General features: G+C 44.9%; 1 long non-coding RNA gene across 1 annotated transcript in view; it reads right to left on the minus strand.

The window, feature by feature from the left end:
• LOC118769411 overlaps window positions 1-24,960 on the minus strand; it is a 39,257-nt gene extending 14,297 nt beyond the window's left edge. Inside the window, exons 1-2 of the long non-coding RNA XR_005004495.1 lie at window positions 24,879-24,960; window positions 24,575-24,764 (exon numbers count right to left, since the gene is read on the minus strand). This is a non-coding gene — a long non-coding RNA (uncharacterized LOC118769411). The remainder of the gene's footprint in view (window positions 1-24,574; window positions 24,765-24,878) is intronic.
• Window positions 24,961-25,397: the final 437 nt, after the last annotated feature.

The following is a 25,397-nucleotide window of genomic DNA, read 5'->3' on the forward strand; positions in this document are numbered from 1 at the left end:
CTCCAGCGAGATCAACAGCTGTGTCAGAGGAAATGATCCAGGCCAAATATGCTGCTGTCTGCTCACATTACAGTCAGGGACAAGGGAGCGTCTCCGTGTCCGAACTGTGCACCGACAGTCTTTCACAAGTCATTTAGTCACCCGGTCGTACCTGCGAGAACCCTCCGGACTGCTACTTGCGGGTGGGGGGCTGCGGGGGGCTGGCCGCCATATCTCAGCTTTCTCTTTTAATAAAGAGACAAGGCTTTGTAGTCTTTGAAGGTGCTGTCACATACACTACCGTGGAAAAGTGACGACTCCTTCAGTTAGAATTAAAAAAAAGCTGGCTTCCAGGTGGACTCCACGAAAGCGCAGTAAGAACAGTTAGTTATTTATAGTTGTTGTCCTGTTTTTTTTCTTTCTCTGTGTTCACTGTCTCTTTGTTTCCACCCTGTAGGACTCCATCTTGGCTGGGCATCGGAGGATTGTGTTACCTGAATGTCTCTAACTGATATTGGCAATGGCTGAAGAACAATAGCCGGGCATTATGCACATTCACAAAGGGGGAAGTAATCCAGTCCTGCCGCACTGTAAAAACTTAAGGTGCAAAATGACAGATAATGTTTCATTAATTGTTGACCATTGTTCATGTTTGTCATTTAGACATTGTTAGCTTGACAGTTACATTCTTTAAAAAAAAGAAAAAGTCCTGTTGTTTGATGTACCACCACAGGGGGAAAAATGTTTTTGGAAATATTACATTACTATCATTTAGCAGATGTTCTTATCCATACTGACTTACATAGGTTACACTTTTTACATGTTGTCATTTTAATACAGCTGGATATTCAGCTGGTAATTCTGGGTTAAGACCCTTGCCCAAGGGTACAGCAGCAATGCCCCAATGAAGTGAACCAACAACCTTTCTGTTTTGAACCCTGCTCCTCACCACTGCCACCCCAAACATAAGTTCACAATTAGTCTTTTGATTTCATATTTTGTTGAATCCGAAAACATAAAATCTAGAATAACTTGAATAAGTTATTATACTGGACAATAGTTAAACCTGAACTATTATCAGCCTCACATATTCTCTGTGAATATTTTAAAGGAAAAAAGAAAATGAGCTGTGGTTTTCACAAAGACACCTGAAAGGGGGCTTCTGTTATTTTCTAATTTATTAGCTCAGGTATAATACGATGTGAATGCTGAGAGTAACTCGCAATTACGCCATGTTTATCCTCCTCCTCTCTCAAAGTACCGATCAGTCCTGAACCGTCTGTGGGGGGAAAAAAAAAATTATGAAATTAATTACATGCCGTAATGGCACAGGACTGTAAACGGAGGGTGAAATTTAATTATCCACATGGCAACAGACATCTCGCTGGGCCTCGGTCTTTCCGTACTTGGGTAATCTTTCCCCCCTTTCTCTCTCTCGCTGCTAACATGTGCGTGTTTCCAGGTGATGTCACGCATGCATGCTGTGTCTCTGATTCCCTGCCTTGGGGGGGGGGGGGGGGGGGGGGGGGGGGGGTTATGTGCACTAAAGGAGACAACAGGTGTTCTCCTTCTTCTTTTGCCTGTTGGAGCTGAGCGCTCGAGTTACTGCGCGGGGACGAGCCCCTCGAGAGGAACGATGTGACTAGCGCAGTGGTGTGACGGGAGACCTGTTCTCGTGAGAGAGCCTGGGTACGGTCTGAAGCAGCGTTTGCGCCGAGACAAGGGCTTTTGTAGAGTGCCTATTGTCTTCATTTCTAGCCCGTGTCAGTCTGCTCACCTGGGAAAGAACAGATGATATAGATGTACTCTCTCCTGTCCCTTGCTGTTATAACTCTTCTCTGGCTTGTTTTCAGTATTATACAGCAACCCCCCCCCCCCTCCACTGCTGAATCCCACTACTCTAACACCCCCCCCACCGATGTAACCCAATCCCCTTCACCCACTGCTGTAACCCCACCTTTCCTCACTGCTGTAACCCCCCCTTCCCCACTGCTGTAACCCCCCTTTCCTCACTGCTGTAACCCCCCTTTCCTCACTGCTGTAACCTCCCCTTCCCCACTGCTGTAACCCCCCCCCTTTCCTCATTGCTGCAACCCCCCCACTGCTGTAACTCCTTTCTTCCCCACTGCTGTAACCCCCCTTCCCCTGTTGTAACATACCCCTTCCTCACTACTGTACCCCCCCATTTCCACTGTAACCGCCCCCACCCCACACACACACTGCTGTAACCCCCCCACACTCCATACCACGACTGTCTTCATCTTGTCCTGCTCAAGTAAACAGCTCATTTACCCAGCTCGTAAATCACCGGCTTTTAATGGGAAATTGATACCAACTCATTTCCCCTCTCGCTCCACCCCCCCATCCCCCCGATCGCCGTCGTCACGAAGCCGTTCCTCTCAATAATTGGTGGCCACTTGACCCTGACGGCCGGCCGGGGGCCGGGATGCGCTAATGGCCCCACTGAGCACACGGCCATTTGAATCCAGTAATGGGGGCCCTTCAGACCTGCGCCCGCGGTGTGCGCAAGCTCTTCTTGTTAGTCATGTGTCATTTCCCATGCTCCCCAGCTGTCGGCGTACGCCGGCATGCCAGGCTCGCTGCGGGGCAAAGCGAGCGTTGGCGTCGAGGGGTGACCATTGGTGGTCATGCGACCAGAGGGTTGTAAGTGGACCTCATGTCCCAGAAAACTGATGTTTCTCGCTCACCTCCTGGTAGAATGGTCTGATGTTCCCGTCAATGTCCAGCAGTGCAAATCAGATCCTCAATATGTACATACTCAATGTGCTTTCAATTTTTCTTTTTTAGCTAATAGCTTATGAACTTTTTCATGCCCTCTCATTCTCAGGGTCCTCTTGTCTCTACTAAGAGCCAGTCTTGACCAATTTTGATTCCTTGTTTCTCTTAAGAATGCAGCGAAGAAGAGTAGCTGAGCAGTTCTGACTGGAGGCACTAATGCGCACACACAATGACTAGGAAAGAGAGACTCCACGAATACAGGCAACTGTTAACATGGTTTGCGGAGTGGTTATTTCACGGGCATGCCCATCAGGTAATGCTGTGCAACACCCCCTGCCCCAACCCAACCCAACCCCTCTGATCCATCTCGTGCTCTGTTTATCGACAGAGAGCCATTTAATTAACTAAGTTTTATCAGCTGATTGAAGCACACCTTGGTTTCCGGCAGGTGCCAATCAGAGCTGCTGCCATCTTGTCAAGACTTGGGAGTGAGAGCCAGTCAGAGTCAGAGCAGTCAGCTCACCTCCCTTTTCTGTTGCTGCCGTTGTTGTTTTTCTTCCTTTTATTAACGCAGCGGCCATCCATCTGATCCTAATTTAAAAGCAGAGCTGTCTCGTTTTGTTTACGACGGGAGATCCATACCGCTGTCATGGACGTGACCCTGTGGTGGCAGTGTTTGACAGTGATGGTGCTTACCAGCGGTAGCCTGACAAGGTTTAGGCCTGGCGGTGGCATGGGGCCTGATGGGATACTGGTGGCCATTTGCATACGTCCTCGATTGTGAGCCTCTGATATTTTACCCCCCCCCCCCCCCCCCCCCCCCCACGCACACACACAACATACAGTACTTGTCCAAATTGCTGCAATAAATGCCTCCATCTGAATAAGCAGGCAATGTGTACAGTCCACATAATACCAGTTACAACGGATTATGGCACTTTCTTGCTAAATACAAAAGTTACGAGATGCATCCATGTGAAGTAACAGAACGTTTTGGCAATTAATGTGCAATCTGCCTGAGACAACAAAGCAGGTCTGACCTCTAAACAATGCTCTGCAACCCAGTAATTATCCAGCTGTGTAAATGGATAACTTGTAAAAAACTGTAACCTATTTAAGTCACTTTGGGTAAGAGCATCTGTTAAATGACACTAATGTAATGCAATGTTAAGAAATGGTAACATAAAAAATTGTGCTCAAGTCAAATCAAACAAACAAACGGAAAAAAGAGAAGCAGCTCTCAGAGTGGGAAGTCTCCCAGGCCAGCTGTTTCTCCTCAGAGGGGCATCTACTCTGCGGACACGTAATAAACGTATCTCAAGGCAGTGAATCGTTGGCCCGTTGATGGAATTGATCAAGTGATGGATTATGCAAGGGGGGTTAGGGTGGATGAATTACACATGGCACTGCGATCGTTATCAATTAGTTAAACAGACGGGGAAATGATCCTCTGGGAGGTGGGGGGGGGGGGGGGGGGTAGCGTGGTGCCAGTTGAGAGCGGGCAGAGTGGAGGGGAGTTGAACACTCTGACCTGGAGGATTGTGTTAGTTTGTTAGTGGACCACATCTCTTCACTGTTTTTTTTTTAAATTCATGTAACAACCACAACGCTGCCCCACAGCTACAGTGTCTCTTGCTGATTGACTTTGTGTTTGAATAAGGCGGTTCTGTGGTTCCCATGTCCATAAACATGAGTGTGGAACTTTTAGTTATCTCCTTGTTCTTCCCTCTCAAATGAAATGGTTTCTTATTTATTAAAACGTGTTACAGGGAGAGGAAGTCAGCTCAGGAAGTCAGAGGTGAAAATAAGTTGCTGATTAAAAGGTTACCCCAGAACCTGGCAGACTGTCATTGCCAGCCAGGACCTTGGCCTCCCCTGTCACTGTACAGGGAATGGGGAAAGGTCAGTTTTTCAAGGTGGTTTATTAGAGTGAAACCCCTATTCTGGGGAACACCTGTAACATATCTCTGGTTTGTATTGCGGGTGAGGCTTGAGAGAAAGAGAGAGAAAGAGAGAGAGAGAGACAGAGAGAGAGAGAGAGAGAGAGAGAGAGAGAGTGAGAGAGAGAAAGAGAGAGAGGCAGGCAGGGTGACACATTGGCAATTTTATGATTTCCATCGCGGGAGACCAGATGGCCCTCGCCCCATGTTGATATTGGATGTGACTCTTGCCAAGATCAGTTTTGGCCGGGACGGAGTGGAACAAAGATGTTAAGTGTGGGCCTGGAGCTCCTTGTCTTCATCGAGGGGGGGGTGGGGGAGAGGGGGGGATTTTGTTTGTTCAGGTACTGTTTGAGCAATCATGTCCAATCTGTGGGGATCCACGGGATTTAGGATGTCCTGGCATTGCGCCGCATGAAACCACAGTGCCTTTGGTTGCCCAAAAAACAGTCATTGTACAAGTCCCCTCAGCCGCTGATTCAAATTAAGAAAATGAGAATGAAATGCCAGCTAGACAAAGCCATGCGCCTTTGGGGGTTAAAAACCGTTCCAGAATATCATATTCACCTTTAACACTGACACACAAATCGTTCTGATTCAGAGTTCTGTTTTTGTGTATTTTTCTCTCTATAGTCAGTCAGTCTGTCAGTCTATCTATAACATATAGGTAAATAATGAAATATATTTCATTAAAATAATTTTGAAATTCCAATATTTTAATGCTTGGATGTCACGCTCAATTTATTTGACTTCTGAGCTTAAAACCTTGACATCGGTATGCACCGCATACAATGCAGAGTTTAAACCAATCTCAGACAATAAAGTGAGAGAATCTAGTGATGGATCTTTGAAGGAAGAAAACAATGAGCCACCATCAAAGGAATGGAATGGAATGTCACAGCAAAAACAAAGAGCTTTTTGTCACATCAAAAAAAAAAACCCTTTGCATAAAATATTGATTCGCCATGATTGCGAGTGCATGGGGGTTATGGAAATGCCAGTTTCAACCTTTCAACAGAGATTGCTTGCATGTTGTGTGAAGTCTCAGTTCCTGACTCCTCGATGGGGATAGATGTGACTTGGTGACAGTGTATGCCAGGCTAACCCCACAGGAAGCTAACTGCGGATTCACGCCCAGTGGCTTCTTTGTTCCAGTATCGATAATCCCGGGCCTTCGTAATCTTTCTCTCTACAGTCACTACCTTTGATTCTCTAACACTATAAAACAACCTCAACATCGTGCTGTGAAACTCTTATTTTGTATGGTGTTGCCATTATGTACAGCTATGGCTAATCTCATATTCTTCCAACTTTTTTTGTACTTGATGTACTTTCGAGCCCTAACACAGTACTCGAGATAGTAAAAGTGGATTGCTGTGGTATTACACGTAAACACCGCCAGAGAGGAAAGCGCAGCCTCTAACCCTCTGACTCTCCGCACCGATTTACAACAGTTCTTGTTGATTGCACCAGATTTCACGGGTCTCTAAAGGTGACTGGCTCGTCTGCTGGGAGTCCGCACGCTGTACCAGAGCGGCTGTGCGGTGTAGCGTCTAAAGGACCCGGGCCTGTAATTCAAAGGCTCAGCTTCCAGGTGGGTCACTGCTGTCGTACCCCTGGGGCGAGGGTAGTTAACCCGAATTGCTTTAATAAATATCCAGCTGGATAAACAAACGAGCTCATATGAGGGACGAGGAAATCTGCTAGGCAAATAAATAAATACGACTTGTTTCATAACTGGAGATTTTTTTCCCCTACGCTCTTTTCGCTTCAGGCATTCGAATGCAGACATGGACACTTTTTTAGCAGTAATAGAAGGTGACTGTTGGTCCGGTGCCACTGGCTTAATTCCAGCAGGAGAGAGGTGGGAGAGAGTGTTGTTTGCCCCTTTCTCCGCAGCACCTCTTAGATTAAAAAAAAAAAGGAAAAAAAAAAAAAATCTCTCAACAACCTGTCACTATTCCAACCCCCCCCCCCCCCCCCACACCACCACCACCACCTTTCCCCCCATGTAACAAACGGTGCCTGGAGTTTGCGATTTAAGACTCTGGGAATTCCAGCGCACACTGATGGTTGATTGCTGATACTGCCAATATCATGAAAGAAGCCAGTCTCTTGCAATTTGTACATGGCATCATCTCTCTGGTGTTTTTTTTCATTTATTTATTTATTTTTTCCAATGCTCAGCCTCCCTCTCACCCAGACCGGGGTGTGAGCATACATATTTCATCAGAGCTGAGTGGTCGCCTGTCTATCTCCGGCCAAGAGGGAGCGCCGCTCCCAGCCAGGACTTTGTGAACCTTCAGCCCTTAAACGCTTTTTATGCTGAACCGGAGGGGTGTGGGGAGAGAGAGAGAGAGAGGGAGAGAGAGAGAGAGAGAGAGAGAGAGAGAGAGAGATGGACCTGACTGAAATTTCCATAATTTACAATGAGCGCAACCCTAAGCCTCGAATATAGACATCAAAGTGCGATTTTGATGCTCCTCAGACTGTATTCGATTCATGTCTCGGCATGCGCCCTGGAAATGGAGTTACAATATTAATGCGTGTTTTTCTTTTAGGCCTTATATTTTTTTCTTTCCTCCTTCACGATATCAAAGACCGAACCATTTCATTTTGTTCCTGGCTCTTAGCTCTGACTAACATTTACATCACTTTGCTAAAAAGGATGTTCTGAAGGGGCCTGAGGTGCCTTTTTTACAAGAAAATAGTAAACGGGTGAAGTGTTCGGTTTGGCGTTTTGGCAATTATGAGCCAGTTTCGTGATGGCTGGTAACTTAGAGCGTGCTCGGTATTGTATGTCCAACCAAACACTTTCCCCGTGTTGATGGTCAAAACTACACTATTTTCCTTTAGAACTTTATTTCAAACCACAGTTACAGATGCATGTTAGCTGGTGACTCTAATCATGGATCTTTCCTTTCAAGAGAATAAATGGTCATTATGAAAGAATTGCATTTTAATGTTTCTGTTTTCTGGGAGCTTTTCAACTGAACCCGCAGATACTTATAAAGATTTCAGAACTGTCAAAAAAGGCAAGACAAAATTAAAAGTGAATGAAAAGAACTGTGAGTGAAGGTGTGGTAGAGGTTAAAGCATGTTTGATGGGGCTGGAAGGAGAGGAATCACCTGATCACCTGAAACACTACTACTACTACTAAAGCACTTTCTTACGTCTTAGTCTTTGTTTTCCTTTTCTTAAAAAATTAAAATCTACAGTTTCATACACTCGTTTCTCTACTAGCTAGCTTGTACCATGTCTAGCTAACTATTGAAACTTGTTTATGCAGTGCTTCTAATATTGTTGACTCCTTTTATGGCTATTTGCATGTGTTGTACTCTAGTTTTCTAGGCTGTCTAGTAAGGTTAGCACAAGTTAACGTGTGGTAGTGCTTGAATGGTGCTATGCTCACACTCACTTGTCTGGGAGTGTTGTTAGCCTGGTCTGATGCTTTTTCTCATTCAACTTGAATGGATACACTTCTGTTCTTTTGTGCTGGAAGTTGCTCTGGATAAGAGCATCTGCTAAATGAATGTAATGTAATATAATTTAATGCAATGTAATGTAAAAAAAAAGCCTCTTCCAATAGTGGTAAAGATAACGACGCCCACCTCTCACTCCTGCGCCGCTCTCAGCCTTTGGCGAGAAAAAGAACAGCCCAAAGTGAGCAAACAGGGATTGTGTTCGCAGACACGGGTGGCTCCCCCCCCTCCCTCGCCTCCCTTTAAAGCAGTGCTGTATTTAAAGCCTGCTGTGTAAGTCTCTCCAGCCAGACCGGTGGCGGTTGAGGCGCCCAGTTTTTAGAATGCCTCAACTTGTCGCATGCCAGCCGTGAAACCGACAGCACACCGCTGCCTGCTTTTCCATGCCTTCGTTTTTTTAATTTATTTTTATTTTTTATGAGCCAGATGGGGATGTAAATTGCAATGCATCATTATGCTCATTACCTGAGGTTGTAATGCCTTTATTGGCTGGAGTGAAAGCGACTCCTGAATCATTTCTCGTAATAAATAGAGCCCCCCCCCCCCAACCCCCCATGAGCTACGGTTGCTCTGTCCTCTCCACAGTCAAGTGCAGGGTGATAATCACTTGTGGAACACCCTCTTTACTGGAAAAAAAAGATACATGTCATTTCTGTGTTTCACTTCAAACATCAGTTAAGTGGGGGTGGGGGGAGGATCGGGGAGGGGGGGGGCTGCTTCACCCTCACCCCCTCCACAGTTGACAAGGCTATGTTATAATTGATTACCTGGTGTTTTGGTTCCACTAAAAGCCAATTTGCCATCAGCGCAATGCATCCTACATGGCTGAAAACCACCCATCTTCAAGGTCCGTGACAGTGATGGAAGATGGGTGGTTTTGACATAATTTCTGCCCATTAAGGGAACAGAATTCCATTAATGCCAGCATGCCTTATTGAAGAGTCAAAAACAAAGGAAAAAAAATTGAGTGACAGGTTCATCATCATAGCCAGACACAAGTCATAGCATGAGCATTAAAGTAAAAAGGCATGTCTTTACAAAACAGCATCTCGCCATTTTGAATTAGCCTGGATCACACTACTGCCACTTTGAGATAAGACACCAGATAGGATAATAAACTAAAAAAGGGAAGTCTGCCACTTGGAGCTAGGAAACAACATACAGCAGCGGGTGGCAGTGTAGGGTAGTGGTTAAGGAGCAATACTCATAACTGAAAGGTTGCTGGTTCGAGACCCTACTGGGGCACTACTGCTGTACCCTTTGGGAAAGTACTTAACCCAGAGCTGCCTCAGCAAGTGTCCAATAATGTATTGTAATATACGAGTCCTTGATTCACATGCTGTTTGTACTCCTTCATTTTCTGCACTTTTATTCATTGGATCAGACATCCATGTACCTAATAGAGGTGACACTGTAGGAGCATGGAGAGCCACTGGCTATGGTTTTAACATGAGCAATTTAACTGAACAACTGCAAAAACTACTAGAAAAAGACTAAAGGAGATACCAGGGGGAATTATGAATACTCAGTAGCCCATTATAGGGCTGATGGAGACCTGGGGACCCCTTGAGAGAACCTAAGCAGACCAATGGGCCCCTAAAGAGGAGTGGTGAAGGCCGGGGTACCCCTAATAGGGAAGATGGAGATCGAGGACCCATGAGACTGATGGAGACTGAGAAACCTAATAGAAGGAGTATGTTAGACTCAAAGAGTGAGAACGGCTAATGGAAGAAGATGATGGATGTCTTAGGCTGAGGCTGGATGTTTTAGGCTGAAAAGCCTCTCCCATTACTCCTAAAAGGAATACGTGAGACTGAAAGACCTCTAGGAGAAATGTTGGAGAGGGAGGATGGATTTTTGAGGTGGAGAATGGATGTTTTAGGCTGAGGGTGGATGTTTTAGGTTGACAAGCCCCTCACAAGAATTGACAGAGACCGAAGGGCCCCAGGGGGCTCCTAGGAGGGATTTTTGAGGCTGAGAGGCCCATAGCAGGTCTATGGGTTTATATTGAGGAGCCCCTTAAGAGAGCTGATTAAGACTGAGGAGACTATCACAAGGAATCATGGAGATTGAGAGGACCATAAGGAGGGTTGTTGGAGATTGAGGTGCACATAAGGAAGACACTGATCTCTGGCAGGTCGTGCCGAGCAGCAGGTACAGCAAGCCCTCGTTGCTCTAAGCTGCTTTGCATGCCAAATGTAGACCCAGTCTGTCCTCTCCTCATCTCCCGGCTCTGTCTGCCCCCCCTCCCCCGGAGGTCTGGGGAAGCTTGTCCGGGAGCCAAAAACAACATGAGTTTAGCACCGGTTGGTATTAATGATATACGGCACTGTTCAAAGACCGCTCTCTTTATGCAAACTGTCAGACTGTCTCTTTACCTCCTCTCTTGCCTGTTTTTTTTTTTTTTTTTCCAGAGCTGCTTGCCCTGAGACACTCTGTATGTTGGTGTAGCCTGCGGGCGGAGATGGGTTCTCAGATGCCCCCCCTGTACACCTGCACCTCTGAACTCAGATCTGATATTTGATATGTGCTCTCCATCAAGATTAAACAGCAATGTTGGCTTGGGGGTGGGGGGTGGGGTGTGGATGTGTAGTGGTGAGTGTACTCTGCAATTAGACTATATACTCTTCTGCACGTCTGGCATGTTTAATTGATTAAGCCATTCGTGTAAAACATCATAATTTGCTTCCCATCCCAACGTCTGTGCTGAAACATTTTGCCGCTGAAGATGCTGTGTCACGTGTTTCCACAGGTGGCTTGCAGGTGTTATGTTTCATCTGCAAATGAGATAAAGGTCACAAGATCTTTCCCTGCAAATGATACAGAGCTACAGAGGCAGCAGCAGGCAGACAAATTGACTGCTGGACTGCTGGATGGTTAGGGCACATTAACCTTGTCAAAAGTTACACATATGGAGTAATGTATCAGGATTTGTGATGGATCCCAGGGCCCTTGGATCGTTTGACTGAAAGTCGTGACAGATTCACTCTAGCTGTAGGCAATTGATGAGATAGTAATGTTGACATTATGGAACTGTATATTCCTGTTTGACATTTTTTTGTCAAAATTATTTAACACAAAAGCATTATTTCTAATGCAATTTTATGACACAGTAAGTTTCACAATTGCAGTTACACTATATTATTGTCATTTAGTACAGTAGATGCTCTTATCTAGAGCAACTTACATGTGCTACAATTTTACATGTTTTCCATTTAAACAGCTAGATATTTACTGAGGCAACTGTGGGTTAAGTTCCTTGCCCAAGGGCACAGCAGCAGTGCTCCATCAGGGCATCAAACCGGCAACCTTCCAGATTACAGGCTCTGCTCCTTACCGCTATGCTACACTCCCTCCGATTCCTTTTTCAATCAACGCATGTTCATGTAATAAACATAAAGGCTATGACTGGGTATTTGAAAACTTCACAGCTTGGTATCTCAGAACTATAACTAACTATACTTTGCTTAGACTGAGCTCATTATCTCCAGCCTGGCCGGTGGACAGAATGACCTGCTGTTGTTTTTAGACTTTCTAAAGGAATGTTCTTAAGTTCTTCACAGATGACAGGTTCCTTGTAGAGATGCAACTAGTAACATATCTATTGCTCGTTCCCCATTGTCTCAGTTATTGAGGGCTCATTGGGGCATTCAGTCAAAAGCAGCATTTAATTGCACCTTGCTCTGAACCCAATCACATCCCTCCTTGCAATATTAAGTCACAATCTTAAGTCATAATCTTCTAGGCTAGTGAAGAACCTGCTGTAGGGGAGAGAGAGAGAGACAGTGGACAGGCCGCTTCAGACAGACAAATCACACAGCCTGTTGTTTGGACAAAATCAAAAAATCGCCCCCCCCACCCCCCCACCAATCAATCTGTGAATGCCATTGGAGGTGAGAGGGGGTGAAGGCAGACAGGTAGGCGGGCCGGGACGGAATGAGATGGGGCACAGAGTCCAGAGCAAACAAAGACTCGTGCTTCTGCAAGAGGTTTCCACTCCACCAGGCCTTTCTCAGCTGCCTCATATTTTCACTTTCATACTTCTAAAACCCAACCACCATTTCTGTCCCCAAAGCTGTTCATTTTTTTATTAATTTGAAAATAGTGTCAGATTTAATTTTACTTGTTGTCATAACAATTTCTGTTGGATGAAAGACTGCATGCCGCATGTCAGATCTGTGCATGTGCATCTGTATGTCAGGGTGGCAGTGTAGCATAGTCGTAAGGAGCAGGATTTGTAACCGAAAGGTTGCCGGTTTGATTCCCCACTTGGGCACTGCACCCTTGGGCAAGGTAGTTAACCCAGAACTGCCTCAATAAATATCCAGCTGCATAAATGGGTAACATGTTAAAAAAAAAAAAAAGTGATCTATGTAAATCACTCTGGATAAGAGTGTCCGCTAAGCGCCAATAATGTAATGTAATGGAAATAGCTGGAGATGTGCTCGCTTGTACTTGAGATGTCTGCATGTATGTCTGCCATGTCCTTTGAGTTAAAGAGATGAAAACATTCCGAAGCCTGCTGTATTCTCTCTCTGCCCATGTTCTCTCACATAAGTGGCTGTTGAAATCACCCATCGTCCTATTTACACTAGGACCGACCGCATTTCAAACAATTATCTTTTTTGTCATCTCGAACAAAATGGTTGTACATGCATTATGTCAAATTGTGCTTGGGGGCAAAGACAGAGATTTGAAGAAATGTAAATGTTTCTAGAATTAAGTTATTATCTGCTTTAGGTTAGGTTATTATTTGTTTTTGCCTTGCGTCACCTCAACAGCAAATGATATTCCAGGGACTGTAATATGAATCAGTTTTTCATGTCCTTTTCCTGAACATGAATGTGACCATGCAGAGTAGGTGACATATCTTTGAAGAGGCTCAATGCCTCAAGTCTGTCGGGCGGTTTTGCTTGAGTTCACATACTTGCTATTAGGCAGGCCTTATATTCATCTGCAGAGAAAAGATAAACAGTGGAAATGGATGGAGACATATTTAGCTCCAATATTTACTCGACTTGGCTGTTTATCTGTCATAACACAATTACCCACCACCCCCACCACCCCCCACATGAATTTTGAATATGTGGTATTTGAATTGGGCTGTTGATATAACATATTAGTCAAGTGGGTAACACTGCCATGATTATTTTTCTGGATTGTTACAAAAAATGTCAAAACAGGTTGGCCAATTTTCAGTGCTATTATTCAATATATCCTACAGGAAAATGGGCTGTCTTATGTGACATTTTTCTTCATAAGCCAGTTTGTGTTTTAATATCTCTGTGGTATGTGGTATGTAAAAAATCCAGTCTTATCAACGGCCTATTGTGTGCTAGCCTCTAATATTCACGTAAAGTACTATTGTGTCCAATTTTCCATCAGGCAATATCCAAGAAGTATTATCTTTAGGATTACCTTCTCAGAGTTATACAAGTGCAGTCTTCCCGTCTTTATGCCAAAAAATATAGTCTCCTTTTTCCTCTCATGCATCCAATCTGTATCCCCAGTAGACATCACTGATCTTTATCATCACATGATCATGGGTACTGTAGTTTTTAAGGATGGACCAATTTTTGGAATGTAGGCCATTAGCTTTATCCCTTGTCTAATTTTGAATCTCATGAGGTCTATATGTATGTCCTATTAATCAGGACACCTTTGGAGTACTACCACATATCCAATAAGATGAAGCCATCATTTTTAGATTACTGCATTCAGAAATCTCTTGCCATCTGCAGAGTATTATTGCTGTGGCCTGGAGCTACGGAGCAACAGGATTGATGCATTCTCAGAGCATCTGATGATAATTTGATTTAAAGTCTTATTTGGTACCAGAGTTTCGTTCTAAAAACTACAGCTACAATTGGGATGGCAGCATCGTTGCATTAAAACACAACTAAATACAAGTACTTGAAGTGCCCTTCGTTCATTCATTCTTAGCAAACTACTGTATATTTGCACCATGTCTGATACTTGCACATTTTATTGAACAGTTGCTTGTTCTGAAGTATATTTAATCATAATTAATTCAATTACATTTGTTGGTGATAATCGGTGGGGTTACAGTTGGTAATAGCGTTATGGAATTGTCTGGAAAAGGATAGCTGACGAGTGAGCAAACACTCAGAGATGAGGAGCAAAAAAGGCGCTCTCCTGCTGAATGAAAGACTATTAAATGTGTTTTAAAAACTTTTTCCTTAGGGACATATCATCTCTTTCATGTTTCAAGTAAAAGGGCAGCCATAAAATGTCAATGTCACCCAGTAACACAGCCTTTCACGGCTGTGAGAGCTATGCCGTTTATCACGATACACATAATTAACTGCAAAGTGTTGCTCCGAGGTCTTAGCAAGGCAGCTTGCTTTGCGAGGCCAACGACTCTGGCACCAGCAAGTGGCAGCCTGCTCTGTCAGAGAGAAACTTTCTCATGCTCAATGTGGTTCGCGCATGAAAGCATGTTTTTGCCATGGCTGCTGGGGTAGTAGTTTAATAATATCAACAGGATACTTTAAATCAACCTATGAGAACTACATTTCCCATGAGACCCTGTTACATTTCACAGGTTGTGAGACAGCTTCAGAGAAACCTCACTACCTTCCAGCTCCCCTTGAATCATGGCATGGACTTCCTCCAGTCTCTACTGCCTAAGCAGTCATGTCAGTGCTGCCTAATCCACGTGCAGATAATATTCACTTTTGGATCAGAATGAATAAAAACCCAGTGATCTGCAAACACATTTAGGTCAGAATGTACAAATATCCAAAGCAGCGCTGAAGCATATTTGGCTGCGTGGGCAAATAATTCAAACACCTGTTTATTTCCATCTAAATTGCTCCGCATTTGCATTTGACCCCAAGGACAGCATGAAGCTCTACTGCGCATTTCTGTAATCCTGAAGGATTACTTTTGAATTCTTTCATGAAACGGCCAGCAGTGCCACCACAGCACTCGACATGTCCCTTTTTTTCCTTCTAAGGAAAGAACCTGTCTTTTTAAAAGAGGCAGCTTTTTCCAAAGGTTGTGAGTGTTATAACTGCTGAGAATACTAAAAGCTCAGAGGCCTTTGTGCCGCGCATGCAAGTGAGGACAACAAGACAAGCTCCTGTACTGTCAGAGCCTCTTGGAACATTCTGTTCTCACTACTTTTGGAGAACAATGGTGGTCGCCAGGGTGACACAGCAACCTGGTAACAAATGACCCCGTCTGCCACTCCCTTGGAGGGGGGGGTGGGGGGGGTAAAAAAAAGGCCGCAAACTAAGGATTTTTTTTTACTGTTCACTTATGATTCAGACACTTCTGAGTCAGGTGGTGAGAGGGAAATGTTTCACATGGAACTCGGAAAGCTTTCCATCTTTCTGTTTTTTTTTTTTTTTTTACAAAGTATGCATAGGTCTAAAGTGATTTTGCACCAGGTCTATTGGATGTGAGTAGAGCTGCAAACAATGTCACTTTCTTCCAGGCATCTGTCTCCAGAAAAGTGTTGAGCTTCCCAGGGGAAGACATGGTTGATTGCACCGATTGAGTTTCATTTCTTCCTCTTCTTTTCTCCCTAGTGTGAATAACAGAAGTTAAAGTCAATTATAGCTTTGAATATTGAAGCCTCACGTAGCACCCCTACTTCTATTAATTGCACGGACCTCCCTTTCTTACTTTTTGAATTGTTTTTTAAATTATCTTAATTGCCTCGGTAATGCGGTTTGCCATCTATCCTAATCTTAATAAAATAGTTGGCTTAACGGAGCTGTCTCTGCATTTAAAATGATTGCAACATTCAAGGCGCTAAGTCATTATTGAGCTTATTGTGTTCGCCATATATGGAGCGTTCTATTACATATAATTTCTAGACACTACAGTGATACCAGATAAAACTGGGCTGATGACACTGAACGATTTAACATAAATGCCTTTCACAGGTAATACAATGCAGTTAACTTATGTTGTAGTTAAACAGTTAAAGAGTGCAAATTGATTGATCCTTTTATTTTTGTGTAAACAGGCTATGTCATGTCATGTGACGTGACTTAAATTAGGACTTCTGAATGTCTTTTTTTCCACTGCAACTGGGGACAGCAGCCACAGAGCTAGTATCCCTAACTCCTTTACTCAATAATGACAGTACCTCAGTCCGCCACTAGTTGGCGATATGGACAGCAAAGTGGTTGCAGAGCATGAACAGCTCCCTTTTAGTCCTCATTACAAGATTATCTATAAATCAATGCAAATGCACAGTGAAATGGAGTGTGAAGTCAATGAGGATAAAATTCAAAATCTGCACCGGGGGAATATTAAATATTAGCGCACAGGCATCGAGAAACACAACCGCATATGTTTCCCCAAACTGGCAGAATGAACCAGTTGGAATGGTGACGGTTGGGGGGTGCCAGAGTTATACATGGGAGGACAGATTTAGGACGCAGGCAGGAGGTGTTTTTTCCTCTTCTGAATAAGTCATAGCAAAACTTGACATGTGGTGAGTAAACATCAGGACATGTGCATGAGTGTGTGTGTGTGTGTGTGTGTGTGTGTGTGTGTGTGTGGGTGTGGGTGTGTGTGTGTGGGTGTGGGTGGACAAATGGCCTGAAGCCATGAACCATGCCGCGTAGCATTCCAGCTAAGGCGATTTTAAGAGAGGTGGAGTTTACACAAGTTTGACCACATGTTGATGCCTCCATTAAACAAAAGGCATATATGGCCTCCAGCACAGCTCTCAGCAGGGCCCAGGCCTGCTTCTCTCTTCACGCCTTTTGGCACGAGCGCCGTGACCTGCGGCAAACAGCACCGCCCACTGAGCCTGCAAGACCAGCCTCCTCCTCACCCTCATGCATTGGGCAACCGTGAACACAAGTCTCCCCTCACACTGATGCAAGGGACAACTATGAGTCTAACTACACTAAACTACAAGCCTCCTCCTCCACTCTATGCAATGCTTAGCTTTGAGACAAGCCTTCTACTCCACCAGCTGCAATGGGCAACTGCAAGCCGAGTCTCCCCTCACCCTGATGCAATGGGCAACGATGCTTTGACCCAAATATCCTGCTCCACCCAATGCAATAGAGAGCTGTAAGACAAATATCCTCCTCTACGCAATGAAATGGGTAGCTGTAAGACAAACCTCTTCCGCCACCCAATGCAATGGACAGCTGTTAGACAAAATCTCTCCACCCAACGCAATAGACAGCTGTGAGACAAGTCTCCTTCATCCACCCGATGCAACGGGCAGCTGCATGGCCAGAACAACCATTATTACACTGCATTATTTATTTGTTTAGCAGACACGCTTATTCAGACTGACTGACTGACATATCAGCCATGCAGCTGGGTAGTTCACCGAAGCCATTCGGGCTAACCGCCAACTGGCAACATTTGGGATGCAAGATCTGAGCCTCACCAGTACGTAGCACTGCTGTCTACTCTTCGACTACTCATATGACTCCCACCCTTGGGGTGGGGGGTGGTGGTAAATGCTACTCTTGTACCCCAGACAAAGGAAACAAACCTCTCATGTCCTTGTAAATGAACAGGTTGCAGAATGTTACAGGTGCACAAACTGCGAGCCTTGTAGATTGCCAGGACTGCAGGTGTGCTTTAAAGACACAAACAAACGATCACAATGACATTTGCTGAGCAGTTTCAACATTGGACAAGTGAGTTTGAGCATTCTGAGGGACACTGGTGACTTTTTTTTCTAGATGTTTTTTAATCATTCCACCACAGTGGAGCAGAAATGAACCGTACGGAATGCATTGACTCGAGGCAAAGAGTGAATTTTACCAACATTAACCTTCTCAATGATCTCGGTTATTGTAAAAAAATGAATGTATGAGAAAAATAAAAAGAGAAACCATTTCGAATCATGAATGCCCCTACTGCAGTTTTCCCTACCCCACTCACACCCAAGGGCCTGCCTCCCTGCATCTCTACAACATGGTGAAACATTTCTTTTAGGTGTTAACAAAACTATAAATAAACATTGATGTGGAGCTCTGTTGTATGTACCTTATATGTGGGGAAAACCCCTCACCTGCCATAAAGGAAAGACTGCAATCTAATCAGCTGTGTTAGGTTAATAGCATTAATCTTTTTTTTGCCCTGTAACGCAGGAAAGCAAATGTCTGAGGGTAACATTGCATAAATTGTTAATACATTCTAACAATTACATGAATAATGTAACCTCTTTCTCAGGCCATGTTTGTTATTCAAATATTTAAGTCCATTACCCGTGACATTTTTAGTTGTGGTTTGACAACAGTATTCTAAGCAGGGTTTAAATTTTGCCCCCCTCCACCTCCCAGAGAAGGGACTGTGGGTCCCTGCAGGGGAGGCATGCAGTGAAATGCACCTGTTAATGATGTGATCAAGGTCCTTTCCATTTGGGTAAAACGCAGAAACAGGGACGGTCAGCTCGATTCACAGTAGGAGACAGAATTTTGCAGTATCAATGCTAAGGGCTTCAGTGAAACAAGTTTAGAATGTCTGAAATAATTGAAATATTTTAAAATATTTGAATATGCGACTCAGCTGCTATACTGAGAGCCGTCATATGTTTTTATTATCCATCCATGTATTCCATCGGATGTGAAGCCCTCCTACTTGACGTGAGGGGGAGGTGATGGAATGGCTGCTCTGCCAAACACAAAAGCGCGGTTCTGCTACCTTGATGCCTCTGAGTGGAAGTGTGGCATGAGAGCATGGCTGTAACCGCAAAGGTTACCGGTTTGATTCCTCACTGGGAAGCTGCTGTCGTAAATTTTGGCCAGCTACTTAACATAGAATTGTCTCAGTAAATATCCAGCTCTATAAGAAGATAACAGGTAAGAACCGTAACCTATGTAAGTTGCTCTGGATAAGACTGTCTGCTAAATGACAGCAATGTAATATAATGGTGATATGATGTGGATGACCTGGACACTCCCTGTGGAAGAGGGCCAATGTTTGTCTACACTGTAATAGAATTTTACACATTTCACGTGACCTAAGAATAACTGTTATAATCATAACATTAATCCAACTCCTGATGGATATTTGTTTTTTTTTTTCTTCACATTCAGCTTAGGAGCTGTACATGAACCCTGAGTCCATTTGGGTTAAAACATTCGACAAGTCATTGGTCAGTCTAAACCTAAATAACCTGTGCAGTTTTTTTAATGAAGTTTTGAACATCTCAGACTGAAAGTGAAACTGAAAGAGCAGTGTAACAGCAAATGAAGGAGAGTGCTTGGGACCCGCCAGGCCCCTCGCTACGCAGCGGCAGCGGCATGGCTCTCCCCTGATTACCCAGGGTGCACTGCATCGAAACAATGAGATTCCGTCCAGGGGCTCTCCCGTTGCTCGTGCGGCCGTGATTCTTCCGCGATTCCGTCAGATCCAATCAGCTCCCCGACTTTGAGCCAGGGCTGGCTGCGCTCTGCTCAAAGAGCCGGGAGAGTTTAGATGGAGCCCCAGAACAACATCAAACAGGGGGCGCGGGGCGGGGGGAGTCGAAACAGAGGAGAGAGGACGGGTCCGACTACCCCCCCATCAAACGGGCAGCCTGTGCCGGAGCGCCTATCAGAAGGAATTTAGATACGGCGTGTTTCAGGAAAAGAAACAGCCTCTTTCTGACTCCCATGCACTTCTCTTCCTCACTCTTCTCTTGCCAGTCATCACCAATTGAACTGGCTTTTCTGTCACCCAGCAGAACCTGAGTGGCTTGTGGTGCATAATTTGAAGCAAAGCGTGATTTTTATGAGACGAAACCAAAGTCTCACCTTGTAATCAGCTGTCTCATGCTATCTTGCATGAATACATTGGCTTGATCTCCAGGTGTGACAGCGGGCAAATTATTTAAGTGAGCTCCCCTCCACTGACAATAGTAAGGGTTGGTGTTGTTTATAGGCAGTTGTGGCCATTTTGATTTAATGAGAAGTCAGTGTGTGTGTGTGTGTGTGTCTTTGTGTTGGGTGGGGCTCTGTGTGCTTTTGTTCCTCCCTGAACAACAGAAAACTCAGCTGTTGGATGTGTATCTCTATCCGCAAGTATAGGCTTTATTCTGAGAAGAGAATGGCTGGATCGGTCAGTCACAGGGGATGGATTGACCCTTGCAGTCACTCTGGAGCTGAAGGTGGATTGGGGCCAGGGGGGAGGGGCAAAGGCACCTGTTGTTCATCCTGAGAGCGGCACATTATCAGTGGAGATGCTCCATGCATAATAGACACCTCTCTTTGCAACCTCAGTCTTGTTTTTTTTTTTCGCCTGTTTTCACTGGTTTTGTAGCAGGTTGCCATCGTCCGCTACCCTTTAACGAAGTTCAAAGGATTGGGAGATGGGGTGGGGGGGTCGAATTGAGGGGTGGGGTGGGGGCTTCCGAAGGACACTGATTTAGGGGTCAGGTTTCAGAAGCCATTTTCTTGTGCACCTTCTTCAACACGTCCGTCTTTAAAAGATTTCAGAGCTGGATAGTGTCCAAAATGGGAGCCTGAGAAAGAAGACTTAAAGCCTTAAAGAACGTGGCCCAGGACCTAATGGAATTCCACAGCAGATTTATGACTAGTCGTCTTCCAATTTCTCCAGTGAAACTTCACTGGAGAGACCGACGCTCCCCCGAGAATATAATTAATTTGCCACCGTTGAACGTTCAATTCATTGTGTACTCTGCTGAATATTGGGGTACTTTTGGCAATAAAATCTAATCGCTTTCAGCCAGGCTCAAGGTTATGGAATATTACTGGTCTGGTCTGATCATATATTTTTGGCCATTACCCAAGGCCAAAGGGACATTGATCTGAGTGAAGTGTATATGGAGATTGTAAAGTATTTAGAGAGTAAAAAGGATAGATAAAGGATGTAGATTATTACTACATTCCTTCTTTCTCTCTCTCTAAAGTGCACTGGTCATGTGAAAATGGTCCCCTAAGGGCCTTTATACAACCTGCTTTGTTTGTGCACATACAGCTACAGTACTTACACTATTGTTTTGCTGTGTTTGTGTGGAATAACCTGTTTAGCTTTTGTGTGTGTGTCTGTGTGCGTGTGGCTGTGTGCATGTCTGTGTGTGTGTGTGCGTGTGTGCGGCTGTGTGCACGTGTGTGCGTGTGCACGTGTGTGTGTGTGTGCGTGCGTGCGGCTGTGTGCACGTGTGTGTGTGTGTGTCTGTGTGCGTGTGGCTGTGTGCATGTCTGTGTGTGTGTGCGTGCGTGCGGCTGTGTGCACGTGTGTGTGTGTGTGTGTGCGTGGGGCCATGTGCATGTCTGTGTGTGTGTGCGTGCGTGCGGCTGTGTGCATGTGTGTGTGTGTGTGTGTGTGTGTGTGTGTGCGTGTGTATGTGTGTGCGTGCGTCCGTGTGCGTGTGTGTGTGTGTGTGTGTGTGTGTGTGTGTGTGTGTGTGTGTGTGTGTGTGTGTGTGTGTGTGTTTGTGGCCTTAGAATGCCCTCAGTATTGTGACATACTTTATTTGTGAACTGCTGTATGTTAGTCCACAGGTACCCCCAGACTGAGGACCAGATAGAGAAAATAAGGATGCTTGAGATGCAGGACCTCAGCTCACCTAAACATCATTAGCATTGTTGTTACATGACATCTCCCGGGTTGCCAGTGAAAGGGAATGAACTGTGTGTGTGTGTGTGTGTGTGTGTGTGTGTGTGTGTGTGTGTGTGTGTGTGTGTGTGTGGGTGTGTGTGTGGTGGGGGGATGAAAGCAACACAACAGTAACAGGAGCTTATGTGTGCTCCTAAACCCAAAGTCTACACATACACTCACATACACACAGCTAGACAGACACATACACACACACACACACACACACGCACACACACTCATCCTATTGGGAAGGGGGGATTTCATCTGGAGGAGACAGTACTGCTTTTTAATCAGGTTCATTTCCAAAATTGATTTCTGTGTGTGGCCTTGCATGTTCCCAAATTTCCTCCTCGTCTGAGAGAATCAATTTAAATTAATTTCAGCACAAGGTGTTTGGTGTATTACTTTGAACAACTGTCATTTTTAAATAGATTCATTACCTGAAAGCTTGTCTGAGGACAAAAAACACATGCACACACGAACAAATTTATCCCCCTGTCTGTTGATAGTGTCACTTTCTCAGCTAAGGGAAAGTACGATTACCAGCCAATGAAATAGGCTCCAGGACCAGGGAGAACCTTACGCTCCTGATAGGATCTGGTCCTTCGAAAACCCCTGGAAGGTTAAGAATGAATGCATGGAACTCAATACTGAGCAAAGCAATGGTAGGAATGGTTGTAATGTACACTGCTTTCAATGCAGAGAATACTCTCAAAACTAGTAAGGCCGAATCAAACGTAGTAGCCTCTCCCTTAAGAAAACCAAGATCCATTATTCAAGGGCCCTTCAGTTTATATCATTACATGGTACTGGTTACCATTCTCTTCATCATCATAATTAATACTTAGTGTATGTTTCATGAGGACATAAAGAAGCATCCGCACATAAATCTTAATTTCCAGAGTAAATGATATACAGTGAAGAGGGAGGGTGATGGATACAGCAGGGATTTACAAAGTCCAGGAATGTAAAATGGACTCCACTCCACACTTCGTCAAGTAATCTATCCCTGCATGACCACATGACACAAGACGAGTCAGGGCCTGGCTTGAAAAAGGGCCTTTGCGTGGACAGATGTATAACAGTAGTTATGTACAATGTACAACATGAATGTGTTTCAGCTTGCAAGTGCAAGATCTTCGCACGCCCACAAAACCGTCACCCAAAAGGGCTCAGTAAATCGGTTCCTGAAAGTCAAGGATACCTCGCCGTGCCCAGCATCAGAATACGCTGTAAAAGACTGCGGTACCGCATTGAGCCCGACACCCACGACACTTAAATGCAGACTGGCATCTGAATATTTCCGCGCTGAAGACATTTGACGAGACTCATTCTCTCCAGCTGACTCCGTGCCAGGAGGGGGGATTTTGCAAAGAACACCTTCTGGCATCCCGCAGTACTCCCATCTCAAAATCACACGTTTATCAAATTAAGAATTTGATGTGCATTGAACAACTCCAAAAGCTGGATCACCTCACTTGAAACCACAACGTGCCTGATCAAGGCCTGTGAGGGAAGCGAGAACGATGCTTCAATGCACAGTAAAGCTATTCACAACTTTCCCCGCTCAGTAGGTCATGAGATATAACCCTATGCCATGTATTATAAGCACAGTGCACCGTTTAAACATTAGATACGTCATTATTTCTTTTCCCATTTTCTGTGTGTGCATTTTACACCTTTGTATTTTCTTTGAAATGCGGGCACATCAATTAAATATAGCCGTGCATCATCAGACTGGGGCTATTGCGATCGGAGAGAGAAGTTGGTTGTTAAGATTCCGTTTGAGTATTTGAAAGTTATCCCCTGTTCTCCAGCAAGGGCTTAATTACTGCCTTTCAGCACCACATCTCATCTGTTTTTACCATCAGGATTTTTTTTTCTCCCCCCAGCAAACTCATCATGCAGGCATTATGGAGCTTTACACTGCACATCTTCCAATGCCCAGTCCTCGGCTTTTGCCTCCCAGTTTCCCTTGTTTGGTCAGTGGCTGTGATGCATCAGACTCCAAAGAGAAGGGTTAAATGATGTGCATCAGAGAATGTACACAGGGGTACTTAATGAATCCGGTCTGAGCGCAGCACCCCCTCCCCTCATAACCTCCCCCCCACCAACTCCCCATCCCACAACCCCCCAATTCCCCCCCCCCCCCACAAAGAAACCTTTATCCACTGTAAAGAAACAGGGCTTGGCAGAATGTGCGCGTTTCAGAGGGCGTAAAGATAGACACCCCAGTGTCTCCTGTTGGCTTTCCTTCATGTCAGCTGCCTTGGTTACAGAGCCGACTGCCAGGAGCTCCTGGCTCGAATGCGCTATTCTCTCCTCCAAGTAGATGGAATCTCATTAACACACACACACACACACACACACACACACACACACACACACACAGAATTCTCTCTTTTCTCGCACCGCCGTTTGATGCTCGGTTGCAATTGCTGCCCAAAAATAAATAACCAAAACAAGTAAGAAAAAGCTACGGATGAGGAAAACAACTTTTTTCCCTTTCTTTGTCTTACTTCACCAAACCAAATATTGGCAAACTCTTTACTTGACTGTGCAGTGAAATAAAAACGAATGAAATCAGACACGCATGATCAAAAATAAATTCACAGCCTCTGGCAGAACAACATAAAACGCAAGCAATTTTTTTCCCATCCTTTCCTACATGTGTGTTGCATTTTAAGTCTCTTCCACGCTACAGCTCCACAACAACAGTAGTAGCGGTATTGAAAAGTGAGATGCGCTCCACAGCATTTCCCAAACATCCTTCCAGAAGTAAATCAAACATTCATCACAGATGCATTAAACACAATATTTCTCCTGTGAGATTCACACCTGAAGCCAAAAGGGGAAAAGAGAGCAGAAATGATTACCTTCTATGTTGTTCTTCCACTTCTCTTCAAATGATGAGTTTGAGGATCTCTTTGAAGACCTTCGCAAGTTTTTTCTCTCTCCCTCCCTCTCTTGTTTCGTCTTTATGCCTTATTTTAAAGCCCCCCTATCCTTCTTTCTCTCTCTCGCTTCCAAGTTGATGTGACTGGGGCAAAATGGCCTGTGCACTCTCTGTTGAAAGAGAAAAAAGATGAATAAGAAAAAGAGAGAGGAAAAAAAGATGTACACGAAGAGGAGGAGGAGGAGAGGAAGAAGAAGAATGAGGATTGATCAAAAGGCTGACACCTTCTGGCTGAGTTTGTTACCTCCCCTCCCTTGCACTTCCAGGCTATGCTGTGAGCGAGCGAGTGTGAAACAAACTAATCTTCAGGTGAAAGGAGTTGCTTTATTGTGCGCCCCTCTCTCTCTCTCTCTCTCTCTCTCTCTCTCTCTCTCCCTCTCTCTCTCTTTCTCTCTCACTCCTGTATGCCGTGCTCTGCTGGAGCTGGAGTTCCACGTGTGCTCCGCTCTCTCTCTCTATCTCTCTCCCTCTCTCTGTCTCTCTCCCCTCCTCTCGGTATGTCTGTCAGCTTGCTGTCTATCTCTCTCTCTCTCCTTCTTTCTCTATCTCACTCTCCCTCTCTATCTCTATCTCACTGCCTTCGCCGTTTGTGGCCCGGCTCCTGCTTCATGAATATTCTGACAAGGCAAAACGCAGCTGAGGAACACTGAATTATCCCAGTGCTGCCAGGAATCAGTCCTCTCCTCCCCTCTCTCCCTCTCCCTCTCTCTGTCTCTCTCTCTCTCGGGCTCCTCTCCCTCCCT

The sequence above is a fragment of the Megalops cyprinoides genome, chromosome 2 (genome assembly GCF_013368585.1).
Source record: "Megalops cyprinoides isolate fMegCyp1 chromosome 2, fMegCyp1.pri, whole genome shotgun sequence".
Taxonomy (NCBI): Eukaryota; Metazoa; Chordata; class Actinopteri; order Elopiformes; family Megalopidae; genus Megalops; species Megalops cyprinoides.